The sequence below is a fragment of the Onychostoma macrolepis genome, chromosome 25 (assembly GCF_012432095.1).
Source record: "Onychostoma macrolepis isolate SWU-2019 chromosome 25, ASM1243209v1, whole genome shotgun sequence".
Taxonomy (NCBI): Eukaryota; Metazoa; Chordata; class Actinopteri; order Cypriniformes; family Cyprinidae; genus Onychostoma; species Onychostoma macrolepis.
The window spans coordinates 23175426-23195774 of NC_081179.1; the positions used below are offsets into that span (position 1 = coordinate 23175426).

A 20349-nucleotide genomic window follows, 5' to 3' on the forward strand; every position below is an offset into this window, starting at 1 on the left:
TCTGTCACCTGAAACAACAACAGTAACAACATTTAATTACAATGACCAGCTGAACTGATTAAATAATTACATGTATTATAATAAAAACAATTCAACGAATGTGCGCTCCCTGGTGTGCTTGTGTTTATTTACAATAGCATGTGACATTCGATCAGCACACTCAATCAGATTTTAATTTTAAAATCCCGTTACTTAACAGTCACTTACATAAATGAAATCATACCCCCGGTTTCACAGACAAGGCTTAAACCTAGTCCTAGACTAAAATGTACGTCTGAGCTGTTTCACCTGAAAGAAACTTGCACTGACTGATCCTAAAACATGTCAGTGCCTTTGATTTGTCTTAAGATGCACACCAGTAATGCTTTTTTCTAAGGCATGTTTATAAAAATTAAATGTCCTAATTGAACTATGGCCTAATCCTGGTTTAGGCTAAACCCTGTCTGTGAAACAGGGCCTTAATCATATAGCAAAATGCATCTAAACAACCAATTATATAAAATAAATGTATATAATTACAGCTGATGAAACTATTTTATGGCTTAAAAGGTTTGTTTTAGACTTCTTATATTTGAGTATGAAACTAGTAGTACTGCTTTAGCATAATAATCTGATGAATAGCTCCATCTTGTGGCGAAGACGGCCATGCAAAAAAAAAAAAATCTCAGAAAAGTTATTCCTATTAACAAAATACCTCAGTTTGTGAAGGCATTGCTCATTGCAATTCAGATTCCAACTCCTGTTTGAATTATGCCTAAGTCTGTAATTCATTATGTATATTGTGACATTTAAATGAATTAAAGTCATTAACAGAATTAAAATCTTTCAATTATTAAGCAGCACTTTCTGCTCTCTTCGTTTCAGCATGCTGAGCTGTAATAAGGATCTCTATAGATGTGACGTCAGTGTGGGAATATTCTCATCCGTGAAGGGATTAATCTGTCGCTGGGATGAGGATGTTTCATTAAAGTTTGATAGAGTCGGGTTGTGACTAGGAAATGAAGTGTTACCTAAAAAAATGATAGGTGACCTGCAGGGGAAATCAAAAATCAAAATAAGAAAGCATGACATGTCTCACCTTGCAGCTCCAGAAAGCTCTCCTCGTGTTTCTGAGCCGTGTCTCGAGCTTCTTCCAGCTCAAGCAGGAGCTGCAGCACCTGAGCCCTCAGCTCCTCCAGCTCCTGCTCCTCCGACAGCTCCTCCTTCACAGCCGGCTTCTCATCCTTCACCTCCTTCTCCTCATCAGCATCATTCAGGACGCTGCGCTCTTTTTCAGTGCTCATGACGCTTTCCTGATGTCAGTTCACTCTGTCACCTGAAACAACAACAGTAACAACATTTAATTACAATGACCAGCTGAACTGATTAAATAATTACATGTATTATAATAAAAACAATTCAACGAATGTGCGCTCCCTGGTGTGCTTGTGTTTATTTACAATAGCATGTGACATTCGATCAGCACACTCAATCAGATTTTAATTTTAAAATCCCGTTACTTAACAGTCACTTACATAAATGAAATCATACCCCCGGTTTCACAGACAAGGCTTAAACCTAGTCCTAGACTAAAATGTACGTCTGAGCTGTTTCACCTGAAAGAAACTTGCACTGACTGATCCTAAAACATGTCAGTGCCTTTGATTTGTCTTAAGATGCACACCAGTAATGCTTTTTTCTAAGGCATGTTTATAAAAATTAAATGTCCTAATTGAACTATGGCCTAATCCTGGTTTAGGCTAAACCCTGTCTGTGAAACAGGGCCTTAATCATATAGCAAAATGCATCTAAACAACCAATTATATAAAATAAATGTATATAATTACAGCTGATGAAACTATTTTATGGCTTAAAAGGTTTGTTTTAGACTTCTTATATTTGAGTATGAAACTAGTAGTACTGCTTTAGCATAATAATCTGATGAATAGCTCCATCTTGTGGCGAAGACGGCCATGCAAAAAAAAAAAGAAAAAAACAATGAAATATTGAAAAACAGAATATTGTTTGATTTTTTTCTTATATGTACTAAATTAGATATTATGAGCAAATTTAAAGTAAAATATGCCTATAGGCTACTGACACATTTTAAACTGATTGTTTGTTGTATGCTCAGTGATGCTGCTGTCAGCTTTGATGCTGCTTGATTTTGTTTTTATTTTTCAGAAATCAGGTTTTGGTATGACATGAGCAGTGTTGGGAAGGTTACTTTGGAAATGTAATAGGTTACAGATTATAAGTTACCCGAAAATGTAATATGTAGTGTAACTATTTCAATTACATCCTTAATGTAATGTAACTGATTACATTTGATTAATTTTCTACATTTCTACTGTTTTCAACTGCTAATCATTGTGAAACATGTAAAGCAGGTCGGGTTAACCTTACAGTCGAACTCAACACTGATTACTGTCAGACTTTCAAAACCCTTCATCACTCGAATTAAGATTATAATAATTTAATTTTAAAGCACAGCCACCACAAAATCAGACTTTAGCACCTCTTTTTACTTTGAGATCAATCTGAGGTTAAATACAGATTTAACATCAAGAAATAGTTTATGATACTGTTTTTAAAATTAAATATTTGCATAGCTATGACAGGAAACACTGACATCTAACAATGCCTTGGAAAAACAGTCAATCTTAAAAAGTAAAGCATATACATAAATTTTGGAAAGAAATCAATCGAGTGTGTGTGTGTGTGTGTGTGTGTGTGTGTGTGTGTGTACTTGTACAGCTATCTTTGTGAGGGCCGGTTTGAGTTTTAGACCATCCGAGTGAGGACAATCTTGTAAAGTGAGGACATTTTGGCCGGTCCTCACTTTCTGGGACCCCTTTAAAGGCCTGTTTGAGGGTCAAGACTTGGTTTTAGGGGTCAGGTTATAATTGGGTAAAGGGTAGGTTTATGGTAAGGGTTTGTGTGAGGCACTTAGTTCTGAAGGTTAGGGTAAGGAGCTAGAGATTGCATTGTGTCAATGTATGTTCTCACAAAGATAGCTATATAGAGAGGGGGGTAAAGGGAAAGCAAATTCATCCATCAAGATTTGGAGCTATGTGACAAGGAGCTGGTTTTTGAAAGTGTTGGAGAAGAACTTCTGGGGTGTCAGGAAAGAAACATGCTGACAAGCCAGGAAAGTCATTGAGTTGCTAAAGAGAAAAATCAACCGTACACTTAACAGCTTCTCTAAGGAGTGCAGATGGAGAGGAATGAGAAACAAAAACCATACGAGGAAATGGAAGCTGGAGCTGAATGATTGAAAGCTTTAGAGAAATCCCAGATTCTTTCTTTATCTCTCTTTTTACTTTTGTTGTTGGAGCTTTTGTATGTTAAAAAAAAAAAAAAAAAATCTCAGAAAAGTTATTCCTATTAACAAAATACCTCAGTTTATGAAGGCATTGCTCATTGCAATTCAGATCCCAACTCCTGTTTGAATTATGCCTAAGTCTGTAATTCATTATGTATATTGTGACATTTAAATGAATTAAAGTCATTAACAGAATTAAAATCTTTCAATTATTAAGCAGCACTTTCTGCTCTCTTCGTTTCAGCATGCTGAGCTGTAATAAGGATCTCTATAGATGTGACGTCAGTGTGGGAATATTCTCATCCGTGAAGGGATTAATCTGTCGCTGGGATGAGGATGTTTCATTAAAGTTTGATAGAGTCGGGTTGTGACTAGGAAATGAAGTGTTACATCAAAGCAAGCGCAGTGTTAGCTCTGAAGAGCGACTTATCCATGATACGCAGTGTTTTCTCTGTTCTAGTTTGCAATTTTCTAGTTTTGACTCTATTAAACTTATCACAGTAGACTACTCTATATTTATAAAAAATTAAAAAATTCCAGCTCCATTTACTACAGTTTTCATCAAAAAAAAAAAAAAAAAATCAGTTTGATGTACAAATGGGAAGCAAGATCATAAAAATTATATTTTCTCTGTGGAATTGGCTTAAATTTATGAAAGAGCAGATCTATCTTTTTACGCCGCTCCTGAGCAAGCAGGTGTGTGTATGCGTACATGCCTGGTTATGGTTTGGCGACAAAGCAGTCTACAAGAGGTCGCTAAATCTGACAGACTGCAAAATCATGAAGCAAATACTTCATGAAATCAATGCTTTTTTTAAAATACAACAAAAAAAATGTGTGTGTCTACTGTTTGTTGGTGTCTTGTATTTGTGTAGCGGTGTATGCGTCCATGAATAATCCATGCCACCGCTCCATGACTCTTTGAAGCAGCTCCTCATGTTCACAGTAACCCACAGCAGCACATCAAAAACCCTTTGAGCAGCAAAGCAGAGAACGAGAGCAAGATGAAAGCAGACACAACTCATTCAGAGCGACAAAATAAAAAAGGAAGGGATGCACATCTTCTGTTTCCTTATTCCACTGGGGGGAAATATATTAATAGCATTTTAAAAAATGCTTGTAGCATGAGTGTTTGCAGAAACAGGTGCAACATCTATACTGACCAACAACAAGCAGAGGTCATTTAAGATTCAAGTGTACAACACCAGCAAAAATACTACAAATCATGTCTGGCTCAAATATTACATTAAACCTTAAACTATTAGGCATGCTTTCGCAAAAGGGGGAGCTCTCTGCTTTGCTGCTCAAAGAGGAGACTCAAACTCATTTGGGACGGCTTGATGGAAGAAGAAATCTGTAGTACAAGTTTCCATAAGAAGAGTGAAAGCAGTGAGGACCACTGGAGGATACTGGAAGAACTGTAAGCAAGCGGCAGCTTATCTAGATCATTCGTTCTAGAGTATAAACTGAGTATTTTTGATTGATTGATTGATTGCTTGATTGATTGCCACTGGTAAATAAAATGTGATTAAATGCATATTACATATTATCAGGATATCCCATCCTCGTCGAAAAGAGCATCCTTTAGGGCAGTCGTGGCTTAATGGTTATAGAGTCAGACTTCCAACCTGAAGGTCGCAGGTTTGAGTCTCAGTGCCAGCAAGAATTTCAAAAAGATATTGTCTTGTAAAGTAATGTGTAGTTACTTGGAAAAGTAATCTGAGACCCCCAACACAGCTCCTTAATCTTTGTGTGTCCTTATGGACGTTTTTGTCCTTTTCAGTGTTTTTTTTTTTTTTTTATCATTTTGCCTGTGTTAATGCCAATTGTAATACATTTTAGCACAGGTGTGTATTTTTATTGGAATTTTAATATTTTACCCTCATTTCCTTTAATAAATATATTGTACACTAGGTACAAAAAATAGTTCCTCTCAGGACCTTAAGGACAAAAATGTCCTCATTGAAACCCATTAAAACTGCAATTTTTAATCCCAGGGCCATTTAACTATAAAATGATGCAGTCTTTGTTAATAGGCTTTCATTCTGTTGGCAAGGCTTAATATATATATATTTTTTTTTATTTTTTTTTATTTATTTTTTTATTTAACCAGATGGTGCCATTTTCTCAGGTTTGGCCTATAAAGCAAATACTCACATTTTTCCTGTTTTCTGCTTTTGCTGTATTATGGACCCAGTTGGATAAATTATGCAGCTGTAATTGTGTGGGTGTGTTGGTATGGATGTCAGAGTGTGGTTTGTATGTGTGTCATAAAAAAATGTGTGTGTTTGTGTGTGTGCACCTGTAATGTTTGAGAGAGAGACATTATACTGTACTGCGAATCACAAATCCCAGCGCTGTGTTTGCCAGCGGAGCTTTGCTGGAATCTAATGGGAAAAGTTTGGTACTGCACCCAAACAAAATCTTACTAAAAGCTCATTTTTGGAGATATCAAAAAACACAACTTATTTAGATTTATGGCTTTCATGTTATAGCAATGTTTGTGTTCAACATGTTTTATAAAATATATATTTTATATAAAACTGCTCATAAATCATTTTCATAAACTTAAACCTCTATAACTTTTTTGGTTTACATTCTTTACAACCTTTTTAACTTCAACAATAATCTGTCAAGGGTCTTCTTTAAAATGAGACCAAACTTAAGTCTGTACTCCCAAGCATGGACATTTTTGTCCTCTATGAACCTATGTGTAACTTTTTTTAATTGACGCACAAGGGTTAATCAATCACCGTTACTATCGTTACTCAAGTGGTATTGGAATTGGTGACTTGTAAGTCTGTGAGGTATCTCTACTTTTCAGTTACTCTTTACGCATCTGGGAAACAATAACAGACAATATAAGGGGCTGAGAAGTACCAGTGCAGACCTGACAAAGGGAGAAACATCCTGGATAGGCCATCAGCATTGCCCAGTTACCCAACAGGTAATACCTCGGCTCCAGGACGGCTCACTTAATGGTCAATGCATCTTTCTATTGTTACGGCATTGCTGCAGGGGACAGTTTATGGCTAGTGAAAATCACAGGTAGCTCCTTACCTCGTAATGTCTGTGAAAGAACAGCTCCAAGTCCAGTTTGTGATGTGCCTGTCTGAAGGATGAAGAGTCTGTTGAAAGTATGAGGCATGTAGGCCCGGTGCTTTCAGAAGCCCAGTCCACACCACTCTTTTGTCACGTCCGTTTAGGAGGCAAGCTATCGAGGAGAAGTTAGGAATGAAATAAACAGAAGAACCTGGCTTAACCTTGTATAGGTAAGTGGCTATGGTGACACTTTAGTATAAGGATCAATTCTCACTCTTAACTACACTCTTAAAAATAAAGGTGCTTAACAGCGATGCCATTTAAGAACCATGTTTGGTTCCACAAAGAACCATTCGGTCAAAGGTTCTTTAAAGAACCATCTCTTTCTTACCTTTTTATAATATGAATATATTGTTGTGAAACAGGAAGGTTCTTAAGATATTAAAAGTTCTTTATGGAACCATTTAGACAAAAAGGTTATTCTATGGCATCGTGAAGCACCTTTATTTTTAAGAGTGTAGTTGCTTATTAGCATGTCTATAATTAACATATTGGCTGTTTAATAGCACAAATTCTGCGTGAGCGACCATATTCTCCATCCATAATATTACCCAATACCTAAGCTTAACAACTACCTAACTATTAATAAGCAGCAAATTAGAAGTTTATTGAGCTAAAAGTCATAGTTAATGTTTTTTTTTAATAGCGAGAATTGGACCTTAAAATAAAATGTGACCGTGGCTATAAGTTTGGTGAAGCTGCAACATTTATCAGTCTTTTGCAAGATGAAGGCCATAGCAATGCACCTAGTACTGTCAATGGCTCAAGGAAATCTGAGCACTGAATCTGGAGTCACTGAATATGTTGTCTAATTCTTAGTGCACAGAGCATTGCTATTGAAACAGATGTTGTTCAACTTCCTAAAGTCATTACAAAACCGTAATGTATGGTCCAGCTTAGGGATCATCACAATGGGTTTGGACTCTCCTGTCACCTCCGTTCCTGTATCTTTTTATCCTCTGGCACACTGTAGAGTCGCTCTAGGTGAGATATGTGTCATGCTGTATGATATTACTTCTTCTGGGAGGTACATCTGAAAAATGCCTCTTTCAACTGCTCTTTCTTAGTCAACATAAGCAGGTTTACTCGTAAACTTCGGGGTTGCCAACTGTGGGTTTAGTTAAAGCCACCTCCTCATGAGCTTCATATGATATAGCAGCAGCTCTCTTGGTTTTCCTCTGAATAACAGCTCAAATTGTGTTAATTCAGTTCAGGTCTGTGTTATGACACACACAATGATCTTATCATTTGTGCCTTATGTTGCATTGTACAAACCAGTCGTAACCACCTGCAGCAGCTCTTTACTGACACATAAGTGTCTAATGAGGGCTAAGGATGGAAATCAGTGAATTTCGAATGAATGTTTCTTAAAGGTTCCTTTAAAGGAGTCATGACATGAAGAATCAAAATTGTCTTGATTTTTTGACATGGATTTAGCATTCACAAATATCTTACTGCAGGAAACGAAAGCAAGCAGCCAAAACAACTAATTGTCTTCTTTCTCCACAGCGTGACATCACATTTGCATCTCACCGCCTCCACAACAACACCTCCACACTAACTTTGACATATCACTTCCATAGCCTGCAGATGTTATGCTGTTCGTGGATGTGGAAAACTACATCTGGTCTGCACTGAATGCGAGTGATACGTCAAAAGTGCCAAATCAGAACGATGTCCCGTATTCACTCACACTACTTCCGACAACAGGACAAATGGTTAAGGAAAGACCTTCATTGAGATGATGTTTTTGGAAAATGTTGTGGTATAGAGAGGGTCTCAGCATCTCTGCAGAGCTTTCCGAAGAACCCCAGTGTTTGGCATCTTGGATAACAGTCTTAGGGGAAAAGTTTCACTTTATTTCTCTCGCAAAGGCCCCTGTGCTCCATGAGCTCACTGAGTCGGCTATTCCTATGTCGGTGTGTGTCCACGTCTCACCAGGTTACGCTTCTATGTCTATTTCACCAGACTTGGTGAAATCTGTCCATGCTCCATGCCCTGTCACTTCCTCGTGGTCCTGTTCTGTTTCATGCCTCCTGCTCCACGGCTCTTGGTGCTCTTCACAGCCTTGCAGTTATTCTATGGGCTGTGTCCACCACTGCTCCAAGGCCCAGCTACAGCACAAAGGCAACTGTTCCCCAAATCAGGACTGGGTCCACCGCGATTTCAGCATCATTACTCCAGTCTTCAGTGTCACATGATGCTTCAGAAATCATTCTAATATGCTGATTTATTATTAATGTTGGAAACAGTTATGCTGCTTAATTCTTTTTATTTTTATTAACATCTGATACTTTTTTCAGGATTCGATTAATAAAAGTTTAAAAAAGAACTTTCTGTTTATAACAGAAATCTTTTCTAAAAGCATTAGTCTTTACTATCACTTTTTAGCAATTTAAGACACCCTTGTTGAATCATTTTTTTGTTGTTGTTGTTGTTGTTTTTTTTTTTTTTTTGCAGAAAGAAAGAAAGAAATTTTAACGGCTGTGTATATTGTTACAAAATATTTCTATTTTGAATAAATGCTGCTTTTTAACTTTTTATTGATTAAGAATCCTGAAAAGGTATCAGATGTTCCAAAAAAAAAATATTCAACATTAATAATAAATCAGCATATTAGAATGATTTCTGAAGCATCGTGTGGCACTAAATGATGCTGAAAATTTAGGTTTGATCACAGCAATAAATTATATTTTAAAGTATCCCAAACGTTTGAATGGTATGAAGGCATGATTAGATGTTGGTGAGATTTGTTGTCATTTGTTGTTGTTGTTTTTTCTTAGTGTGTAAGCACTTTTAGGTTTCCATACATTTATTTTGTAATTATTGCAATAGTCCAGTAAGTTTTTGTTCGAACTAAGAGTCCTATAACCATAATTAAAGTCAGTCTGGGATTACAGGAAAAGACAGAAGCAACTGTCTATGAAATGAAGGAACACATCCAGAACAACTGAACAACATCTCACACTTGCAACTTTGCTGTTCTACAGAATATGTACTAGGCCACTGATATTCAGTACAACAGCACTCGTTTAACATCGCTGAAATATATGCATGCTTGTGCAAAAGTTCAGGAAAAGCTCATCAGCACTCAAGGCATCTTTGCTCCTATGTGTTATTGTGGTTTGGTGTTAATGTGTGTGTGTGGGCTCGGGGCACCACTGCATTAGTGTGGCTGGGTGTTAGTGGGCGAGAGTGTGTGTGGGTGCTGCGAATTGGCAGGTACAACAATGTGCCGTGTGGGCGAAAGAGAGAACGCTTTGAAAATGGAGTGAAGGGGTGAAATGAGGCAGTGAATGTGGAGGAGGATCAAAGAAACCACATTAATTAATAGAAAAGAGAATATATGCAGCAACTCTTTCAAACACCCCTAATGAAAGTAAAGCGTTTATTTGTGATGCCCTCTGTGTGTTCACCAAAGATTCTGCTCTGTTACAAATCAACACGGGGAAATGTGCTTCATTATCAGTTTAATGGTTTCGATTCAATGCACTTTTCATTTTCTGCTTAATCATGCAGCGCTCTTATAATTCAATGCTCTTTTTGTTGCATTGAATTGCTGTCCAAACCTTGCTATCGCACAATTAAATTTGTGTTTAATTTTCATCACACCATCGAAATGACACCTCACTCCTTCAAACTTCCTGTCCATCTGAGCTCCAGAACCAGCAAATTCATTCAGTTGGCAAAATCTCAACAGTGATGTACAGCAAGACAACAAGAATATATATTTTCATCTTGTTTTCCAGTAAAAAGATGTTTTTGTTGAAGCAAAACTGTTTACTAAATTTAGGCAATTACTCTTAATGTGGCAAGTAGAATCATTAAAATGCATGTGGACTTCTTTTAATAGACTTGTATAACTGCTAATGAAAAGTACACTGAAAAAAAAATATTCATTGAATTTACTAAAAAAAAAAAATTAAAGTAAGTGGTTGCAATCAATTTATTTTAGCTACATTTAAATAAACAAATTTAGTTGACTAACTTTCAACATTTTTTTTAATTAAACGTAGCTAAAATAATTTTTTGCAACCACTTACCTTTTTTCTCCGTGTATTTGACATTGTAAACATCTAGCGGAGCTACTGATCAACAAAACACAGAATGCAGACTGAATAAAGCCAGTGTGCAAAGAGCAAAACATTCAGCAGGAGCTAAAATACAAGCTTAATCAACAGAGGAAGAGATTTTTTTACCTGCTGATATGAAGACTGCTTGTCCATGATAACCGCAGCAGACGAGAGCACAGAGAGAGTGAGGAGAGAAACACTCTCTCTCTCTCTCTCTCTCTCTCTCAAACATATTATGTAAGGGATCATGTAGAATCCGCCAGTCATAAGCACACAAAATAAACCCGACGGGGTGATCAGGTCGCCGACGCCAAGCGGAGTCATTTATTACGCAGCTACTCATCAAATAAATTATTAAACGGACATGAAATATTTCAGTTTAACTTTTATTTATTTTTTTAAATTTTAAAGTTTAACTATTTATTACGTGAGTAAGAAAGCCATACAGTTAAGACACATGAAACCATAGAAATCACTTGCCTGGGTCATTAGTCAACATTAGCCTATATGATGTTGTTTTAGTGTTTATTAATTGGCAGCGGCTATTTAAGGTTTAAATAGCGATATAGGCCTGTGCTGTTTAAACTAGGTGCAAATAGCGATAGATTCTATTTACACTATGTACAAATAGCTGCTATGTATACTAGTTATTGCAAATAGTGGTAAATATCTGCACCTCAGTATTGTAGTACTACATTAAACAGTTTACTATTTATTATTAATGGATGCTGCCTTATTGGGACCATAAAACTTTACCTACAACCACCCTAACCCTATTATTTTTTTTTACTTTTTGATTATTTCCTTATTTTTCTGGAAAATGAGTGCCTTTTCAGTGTGATAAGAGATATGAAAAAGGAAAAGAAGGAATTCGGCTAAATGTGGATTCGAACTCGGGTCGCTCGCGTCGTAAGAAATGCATTAAACTCTTCATCATCTACGCCGCTGAAACCATCGATTGACGGCCGTCTTTTGTAATGTTGTCCAATCCAACCACAAGTTGGTGGGCGGAGTTAGTGCAAATAGCCTCTGCCAACAAATAGACACTCCATTATTAAAAATATTTGTCCACAGAATGCCACAGTTGACCAATAGGAGTCAAAGTGAGCCATGTAACATATTTATATAATGTTCCATCGTTTAGACATTGCCTCTGTAGAGTTTGTGGAGTTAGTGATGAGGTCTTGTAAAGCATCGTGATGTGTGTGGGTTGGTGGGTGGGTAGAAAGGGGCTGGGGACACATAAACACATCACACAAAAACATCCACACATACATTCTCATGTGTTAAGGGAATATAATGTGCTTCAGGACACTGATCTTCTGTTCCAGTGTGGAAATGCATGGGGAAAACACCAGAAAACGCAAGACGTCGTGAACTGATTTCAACGAACAGCTCACATCAAAATAAAAATCCATCATTTACACAACATCATGGTGCTCTAAAACTAAAGTATCCAAATCCCATTGAACTGCACTGAAAAAAATGGTATTGTTTGACTTCAGAAGAATAGAAAGAATAATATAAGCAGTGTGGTTTACTTTGATGGGTGCCCTTTTTGAAGCTTTAAAGTCCCAGTTCTCAGTCATTTTAACTGCATAATATTATTATTCAAAATGTATTCTTTTGTGTTCCTTGGAGCAAAGTCATACTGGTTTGGATAAAACTCTTAGCAGCAGTCACATGAATTATGATGTATTGTTTACACCGGGCTGTCAATGAAATCAGGAGGCAGACAATGAACACTAAACAGGAGTTTATCTTTTACTAAGAAGCATGCAGCCTGACCAAAAATGTCCGGACTATAACTGATGCTATCAGAATAACACTGTGACTCACTTCACATCCAAGAGTTTTGTAAACAGTCTTGCAAATATTACGTACCTATGTGAATATTACATATGAATCAAAGACTTACTCTATACCTCTGTCTTTCCTTTGGATTATTGGCTTGCACTGAGCTGCTTCAATTGCTTAGTTGTGCATATGCATTGTTATGCATGTACTGTTGGAGTGAATATTAGCAGCTTAGCAGTGAAATAAACAAAAGCTGGAGTGTTTTTAAATTAGACAACAGTGGAAAAAATTACAAGCTTCAGAAACTGTGTCCACTTCAGCAAAGACAATTATTTCTTCCCTTTACCTTTCATTTTTTTATGTAAAATACATAAAAAGCTTTAGTAAAGTTATACTTAAATGATTCTGAGGAAACTTTGCACAGTTTTGATGGATTTTGTGGATTGCAACAGATTTCAGTAGATGCATTGAAAGCTTTACATTTATTTTTATTTATCTAAATGTTTTTCAGTCAGAAACATAAGTTATTTGACTTAGAAGGTTATTATTTTATATTTCATTTATATATTAAATGTCCTTTTTCAAATGAAGCAGTAATTCCTATCATCAGACTTTCCTCTGGCAGTGCATTGTTGCTAAGCAACTAAATGGAAATGTACAGTAGAAATAGGACAGTTTGAGATTATAACACAGACGGGAAAAGCACACATACTGTGGGTGATGAATATGACAGCTAAAACCGAAGAAAAACTATTTACTCGCTGCATCATTACTAAGCACACTCAATGTTTCTCTCCTTTTAAAACTCTTCATATTTCATACGGTATGAGAAGGATGCTTCAGTAAATGATGTCACCACTTCACAAAAATCTCCACATGCAAACAACTGCGTTTATAAAGACCTTGCCTCTCCTCTATAACCCCATGTGTCATCGTGGTTAGTTGTCATGCCAACAAGTAATGAAATGCAAACGGCTTTGACCACTGCAGTTTTGTCCTGCATTTTATATAATAGCACTCATGAGACTGATAAGCAGCTTATCAGTGCTGCAGATTCCTGAGTGGCATAATGGTAGACTACTCAGAATAAATTAATTAATTAGCAGTCCTCATTCTTCGGCGATGAGATGATTTGTGACAGTCAGTGAATTGGTTATGGTTTTGCAGTTATTAAGCAGTCCCTGTGAGAGGAACATGACATGTACCGCTGGTTAATGAGGTCTATACAGGTGATGGCTGCAGGGTTGCAGGTTTTCACAACAAAACCTGCCCAGTTGCTACTCAAAACTAGCCCAATCACATTTTGATGGGGTCCCCTGGGAAAAATTGCACTCCAAGGGGGTAAAATAGCTAGGCCTACACGTTTTTTGGCAGGGTTGCCCTGGTAAAATTCGTTTTCCAGGGGCTAAAAGCACATTATTGGGGTCGCTTTGACCCAGAGGCGTCAAACTCAGTTCCTGGAGGGCCACAGCCCTGCAGAGTTTAGCTTCAGCCCTAATTAAACACATCTGATCCAGCTAATCATGTCCTTCAGGCTAATTTGAAAACTACATGGTTTGTGTGTTGGAGCAGAGAAGGAAATAAACTCTGCAGGGCTGAGTTTGACACCCCTGCTTTAACCTGTAGACATTAAAAACAACCCGCAGCAACAGTGTTAAAGTAACCCAATTCCACAGGAAAAACGCAGACTTGGCAACACTGGATGGCTGCTCAAGCTCTGTCCTGTTTCAGGAGGGTTCAAATCCCTCGCACTGAAGACCAGTGTCGGGAAAAGTTACTTTTAAAAGTAATGCATTACAATACTGCGTTACTCCCCCCAAAAAGTAACTTGTTACTTAGTTACTTTTTATGAAAAGTAATGTGTTGCCTTGCTTTTGTGTTACTTTTTCTAATCTGGGCGGGGCTTGCTGGTTTGTTTATAATATAAAAAAAAGTTCTATTTTGGCAGTGTAAAACAACTTTCACATCAAAAGCAAAATGAATAAACTTAAGCGAATTAAGCATAAATCTGACAGCAGAGGGCGCAGATTAAACAAACCTTTCAGCTGTCACACTTTCTTCTCATTTTCACAAAAAAAAAACGCAAATCTTATGTTTATCTGAAGTCATTTTTGCTTGTTAGTATGGTTGAATTGGATCATCGAAGGTGTTACGGGGCGAACGAGACTTGAGACGCGCAGATCCATTTGCAAGCTTTATTCCAAGACATGGTCACAAAAAGGCAAGGGTCAAACAATGGCAAACAGGTATAACACAGGCAAGACAAAGATTAATCCTAGGGCTAGCGTGGGTCTACGATCGGTGAACAATATCCAGAGGGCTTGACATGAGGGGTAATCCAATAACACAAGCAGTAGTCCAGGCGAGGAATAAACAGAGACCAAAACAGCAGGAAAAGGGTTAATCCAAGAAACACAGGCAGAAGATCAGGAAACAGACAACAAGGCAACGGACCTAGAACCTAGAACCTAGAACCTAGAACCGGCCCTGTAGAGTAGCTATCGCTAGAAGAGTGATAAATGCTAAACAATACTCGGCCGTGAGAAAGAGGTTTATAAAGCATGTCTGATTGGATTCAGCTGTGTGTGTGTGTAATCAGTGCAATGGATGATGGGAACTGTAGTCCAGAGTGACATGTAATAGTCTGTGTGGTGTGAGAGTCAATGTGATGGAGAGGCGACCTCAGAAGGTCAGCAGCAAAAACATTGGCTAATAAAATGTGATTGAATACACAAAGGATATGTGTGTTATTTAACATGCTTAATTATTGCAGGTTTGTGTCATATTCTGAGACTGCGTTTCACTGTTTTTACCGATTTTGAGGAATACTGAATCTGTTTTTTGTGCAGTGAGATGAGTAAATGCATTTTCACATTTAGTCTAGAACTACAGTAAGATCGTGTTCACGCAGCGCACACAACGCTTCTGCACTTCCTGATTTCTCTCAACATGAGGACAGGAGAGCTTTAATACATTAATACATGGGACACAAAGTAACTGCTGTTGCTTTTTTGAAAAAGAACTCATATATTGTCTTGTAAATTTAAAAGTAATGCATTACCAGTTACTTGAAAAAGTACTCTGATTACGTAACTCGTGTTACTTGTAACACTAGCGAAGACCATTCAAAGGTACAGTCTCTGTGCATTTTAACATAATACTTTTTTTAAGTTTCCTCTGATGTTTCAGCTCTGTATAGCTACTAAGGAAAGGTTTGTGTGTGGTGAATCAGCATTGTCGTGACACTGTGCGTTCCTGCGGATCTAGAGTATTAGTCACATGGCTTTTATGGCTCAGGTGATTGGCCCATGAGCACAAATGGCTGATTTCAAATTGTCATGCGCCAGCTGAGCAAGTTCCATTGAGATTAATAACATTTTCATATTACTTTCTCATACACCTTTTTGGGCAAAAGTAGACCTCTTTATACAGGAAACATGATAGTCAGTATTTAGGAGGAGGGGCCTTCTGTTGGTGCGGTTGTGGAGCTAAAGGCTCAGATGTATCGGCTTCTAGGCCTATCTTTGGGACATTAAGCTTTGAGGATACCTCAAGAGCAAACTGAAAATGCTCCTCATGACACCAAGCCAACATCAGTGAACTAGCAGTGCCAAAGCCAACTGTGTTGTTGCTTCACATCGCCTGTGTCTGGGCCAAAAAGGTGGCACTTGAACACACCACAAAGACTACAGCCAATGGCCAACTACACACTGTACTTATGTGTCTGCATGAGGGGAGATGGCTTTCTATAGCAGCAGGTGGCAGTGTACTGCAGCATTTGCTTTCCATTTTGAATATGATCAGTTGCTCTTCACTTTCTTAGTTCCAGAATGTCATGTCTTTACCAAAATACATGCATAATGTGATGCAAAGATAAGATGAAGATGTAAAATTAGAAGATCCTTCTGTGTGTGCACTTCTTACTTCATCTTTTGCTTTAGTCATATTTAAAAAATGAAAAAGAAAATCCTTAACACTGCAGATGATGCAACAGAGCTTCATGGCATCATGTAATTTCAGCAATGAAAAGAAACACACATGTGATATGTAACTGACGCTTGTTTGTTTGATTTTTTGGTAGGCAGATTTAATGTGGAATTTTATCATCCATGGGCTTCAGCAAAAAACATCTGAAGTGCGATTAAATCCATAAACAGTTTTTGTATTATTTAGAGTATTATTTATAAAGTAGAATTTTATGAATGATAAAAATAAATAAGAGCATAATCAAAGATATAAAGAAGAGACCCCAAAATGTGTGTTTTGTGCATGTTGTGAGTGATGGTCTCCATATGACAGACAGTACCCGAGGCTTTCCATACTAACTGAGGTCTAATCTTTTCTGCCATCTAGTGATCAAAGAGCAGGTGCTACAGTTAATGAGCTGGGTTTTGTTGTATTGTGTATAAACAGTGTTGGGAAGGTTACTTTGGAAACGTAATAGATTACAAGTTACATTACATTTACATTTAGTCATTTAGCAGATGATTTTATCTAAAGCGACTAATGAGGACAATAGAAGCAATCAAAACCAACAAAAGAGCAATAATATGCACGTGCTATTTTTAAGAAAACAAGCAGTTAGAAAACGAATAGAGAGTGCTAGAGTTAGAGGGTCAAGTTACCCTATTAAAATAGAATAAGTAGTGTAACTATTTACTTTACTAAAGTAATGTAACTGATTACATTTGATCACTTTTTGATTACTTTTCTAAATTTCTAATCAATGCTTTATCTGTTAATCATTTTCAAACATGTAAAGCAGGCCGGGTTAACCTTACAGTAGAACTCAACACTGATTACTGTCAGACTTTCAGAATCCTTCATCGCTTTAATTAAGATTATAATAATTTCATTTTAAAGCACAGCCACCACAAAATCAGACTTTAGCACCTCTTTTTACTTTGAGATCAATCTGAGGTTAAATACAGATTTAGCTTCATGACAAGATGTAGTTTAATAGTTATGATACTGTTTTTGAAATCAAATCTTTGCATAGCTGTGACAGGAAACACTGACATCTAACAATGCCTTGGAGGGAAAAACAGTTAATCTTAAAAAAATAAAGCAAATACACAAACCCAAATAGGAAATAAAATGGTTATAGAGTAAAGTATCCTGAAACATTGGTGTCTCATATTTTAGGGTAATCAATGCAATTTTGGAAAGAAATCAATCAAATTTGTAGGGTGAAGTCAGCTAAAATGGGCCACGTTTTGGTAAATGACTTATAATACCATCAAATAAGCTATGCATGAGATCTAATGGTATTCTTATAAATTAGCATGGGTCTCTTAAATATATTTATATATTTTTTTAAATGTGAAAAAGTATAAAAGTTTTAAAATTATGAGAGTTAGAGTATCAGCAGGTACCTTCTTGAGCCACGGCACAACATTCAGATAAAATGGGCCAGCTGTTCAGTTAAAATGGGTCAATATAAAAAGAGAACAACACTTAAATTTTATTTTATTTTTAACAGTAAATTGACACTATTGTCTTTAGTGTGCCATAGCAACACCATAAATGCATTTCATTAAATAGAAAGTTGAATTAATATTTCATTAAACAATGCAATTAAAAATTAACCGATCATATTGTACACCTGTGTGTTTCTGTGCATTGGTGCCTTTTGTGTGCATGTATGTGTGTATGCTTGTATTTTTTTTTTTTAAAGACTGACTGTTAAGAGTTTGTATGGATACATATCTAGGCCTATAAACCTATTTTCACCCTCAATTTCTGTGTAAAAGTGTGTGTGTGTGTGTGTGTGTGTGTGTGTGTGTGTATGCAGCCTATTTAGCTGAAAATTGTGGCCCATTTTAGCTTAACCAGCCATTTCTACCTAAAATGACCTTTTTCACAAAAATCGAAGTTTCTTTTTTTTAAATTAAAGTTTCTTTATTATTATTATTTGAAAGAGAGTGTCAAAACATTGTTCATAAACCTTTGCTTTGTTGGTAAGCTTACTTATAATTGCTTTAGTACCCTTATTAGTGATGAAATTTTCTATGTCAGGCTCAATTACCTTACAATTTCTCTGACAAGCTTCATGTAACACTCTGCCCGCCTTAAAAAAAAAATAAGACCAATACAAATTATTGTTACATGTCAACAAGTGTTGAAGCAACAATGCATGATCAGTTATTGTGATTTTCTTTAAAAATTTAAAGAGATATGATGCTACAACCTTATTTGGCCCATTTTACCCATTTTACCCATTTTACCCCTTTACATTTTCATAAGTGGTGTCTTGGATAAGGAAAAGTGACATATACAAATATGATTTATGCTTATGTGTATGATTTTGATATGCTTATGTGCACAACTTGTTGTTTTTGAAATAACTGAAGTAGGCAGACTTTAAATATACCTTATACATATAATTAAATGTAGTCAGATATAGTTGTTAATTATCTAGGGTTGGAGGTTTTGACTCTATGAAATGGCCTTTGCAGAAAGATATGTGCTGAGAGATGACTTTTGCAGGAAATCTATATGCTCCTTTTAGCTTGTGTTTGCAACCAAAGCCATGTTGATATCTTGATCTCAAATGTCTAGTACACAATAGAAAGAGGAAGATCGTTTTGGTCCCCAGAGAGAGGATCTGAAAGTACCGAGGTATTTAGGTTAAGCCAGCATATGGACTTTGGGCTCGGCAGTTATTGTGTTTTGACTGTAGCTTTATGTTAATTATTGAGCTCTTCTTATATTTAGATTTTGTAAGGTATAAAAGATGTGCTGCACCCCTCCCCTGCAGGCTCTCTTCTCTCTTCTCCTCTCCTCTTAAAACTTCAGGTTTTACTCTTCAATACTTTGGGTGCACCTTTTAAAACTTTTATGACGGGTTTTATTCATTGCAGATTGATTTCTCTTTTCAGGAAGATTTGATCTCTTTTTAAAATATTTGTAGTATTTTCAAAAGGAAATTATTCCTTATTAATACTTAGTATTAACTCAAAATTGGTTATTATCTTTACTAATGGTTTTAACTATGTAAGGTTTGAAATATGAGTGATTTGTATTAACTGTACTAACAGGCGCATATGCTGTTTTGCATATGATTATTAAATTTCATGTTTCATTTTCGAGTTATGTTTCACAATTATTATTTTTGAAACTTTAAAGAATAAATTTGCATATTCCTTCAACCTAACCGTCTGGCCTGAATTGGATTTCGCATCAATAAGTTATTTAGTTACACATTTTTTTCTCAGTAACTGTAACAGATTATTGTTACAATGGCATCACAATTCATTAAGAGTTATAATACTATGTTATAATTATAGTGAAATAGTAAATATAAACAGTGGGCTGTTCGTGTTTGATTCAACAGCTGGCTGCGCTAGTGTAATTCATTAAAAGAACCGGCTCCTTCGAGTCATTCGCTCGTGAATCGTTCAGCGCTGGTTGCGCTAGTGTAATTCATTAAAAGAACCGGCTCCTTCGAGTCATTCGCTCGTGAATCGTACAGCGCTGGCTGCGCTAGTGTAATTCATTAAAAGAACCGGCTCCTTCGAGTCATTCGCTCGTGAATCGTACAGCGCTGGTTGCGCTAGTGTAATTCATTAAAAGAACCGGCTCCTTCGAGTCATTCGCTCGTGAATCGTACAGCGCTGGCTGCGCTAGTGTAATTCATTAAAAGAACCGGCTCCTTCGAGTCATTCGCTCGTGAATCGTTCAGCGCTGGTTGCGCTAGTGTAATTCATTAAAAGAACCGGCCCTTCGAGTCATTCGCTCGTGAATCGTTCAGCGCTGGTTGCGCTAGTGTAATTCATTAAAAGAACCGGCTCCTTCGAGTCATTCGCTCGTGAATCGTACAGCGCTGGCTGCGCTAGTGTAATTCATTAAAAGAACCGGCTCCTTCGAGTCATTCGCTCGTGAATCGTACAGCGCTGGCTGCGCTAGTGTAATTCATTAAAAGAACCGGCTCCTTCGAGTCATTCGCTCGTGAATCGTTCAGCGCTGGTTGCGCTAGTGTAATTCATTAAAAGAACCGGCTCCTTCGAGTCATTCGCTCGTGAACCGGACTACACTGTCAGACTCAGTAGCGCTGTTGTGTGTGGGGCAGGT

General features: G+C 37.0%; 1 long non-coding RNA gene across 1 annotated transcript; it reads right to left on the bottom strand.

Moving 5' to 3' along the window:
• Positions 1-1082: 1082 nt before the first annotated feature.
• LOC131534949 (uncharacterized) lies at positions 1083-10733 on the bottom strand. The gene is made up of 3 exons (XR_009269473.1): positions 10606-10733; positions 6365-6518; positions 1083-1315 (listed from the first exon to the last, which is right to left on the bottom strand). It is a non-coding gene; the product is annotated as an uncharacterized LOC131534949 (long non-coding RNA).
• Positions 10734-20349: the final 9616 nt, after the last annotated feature.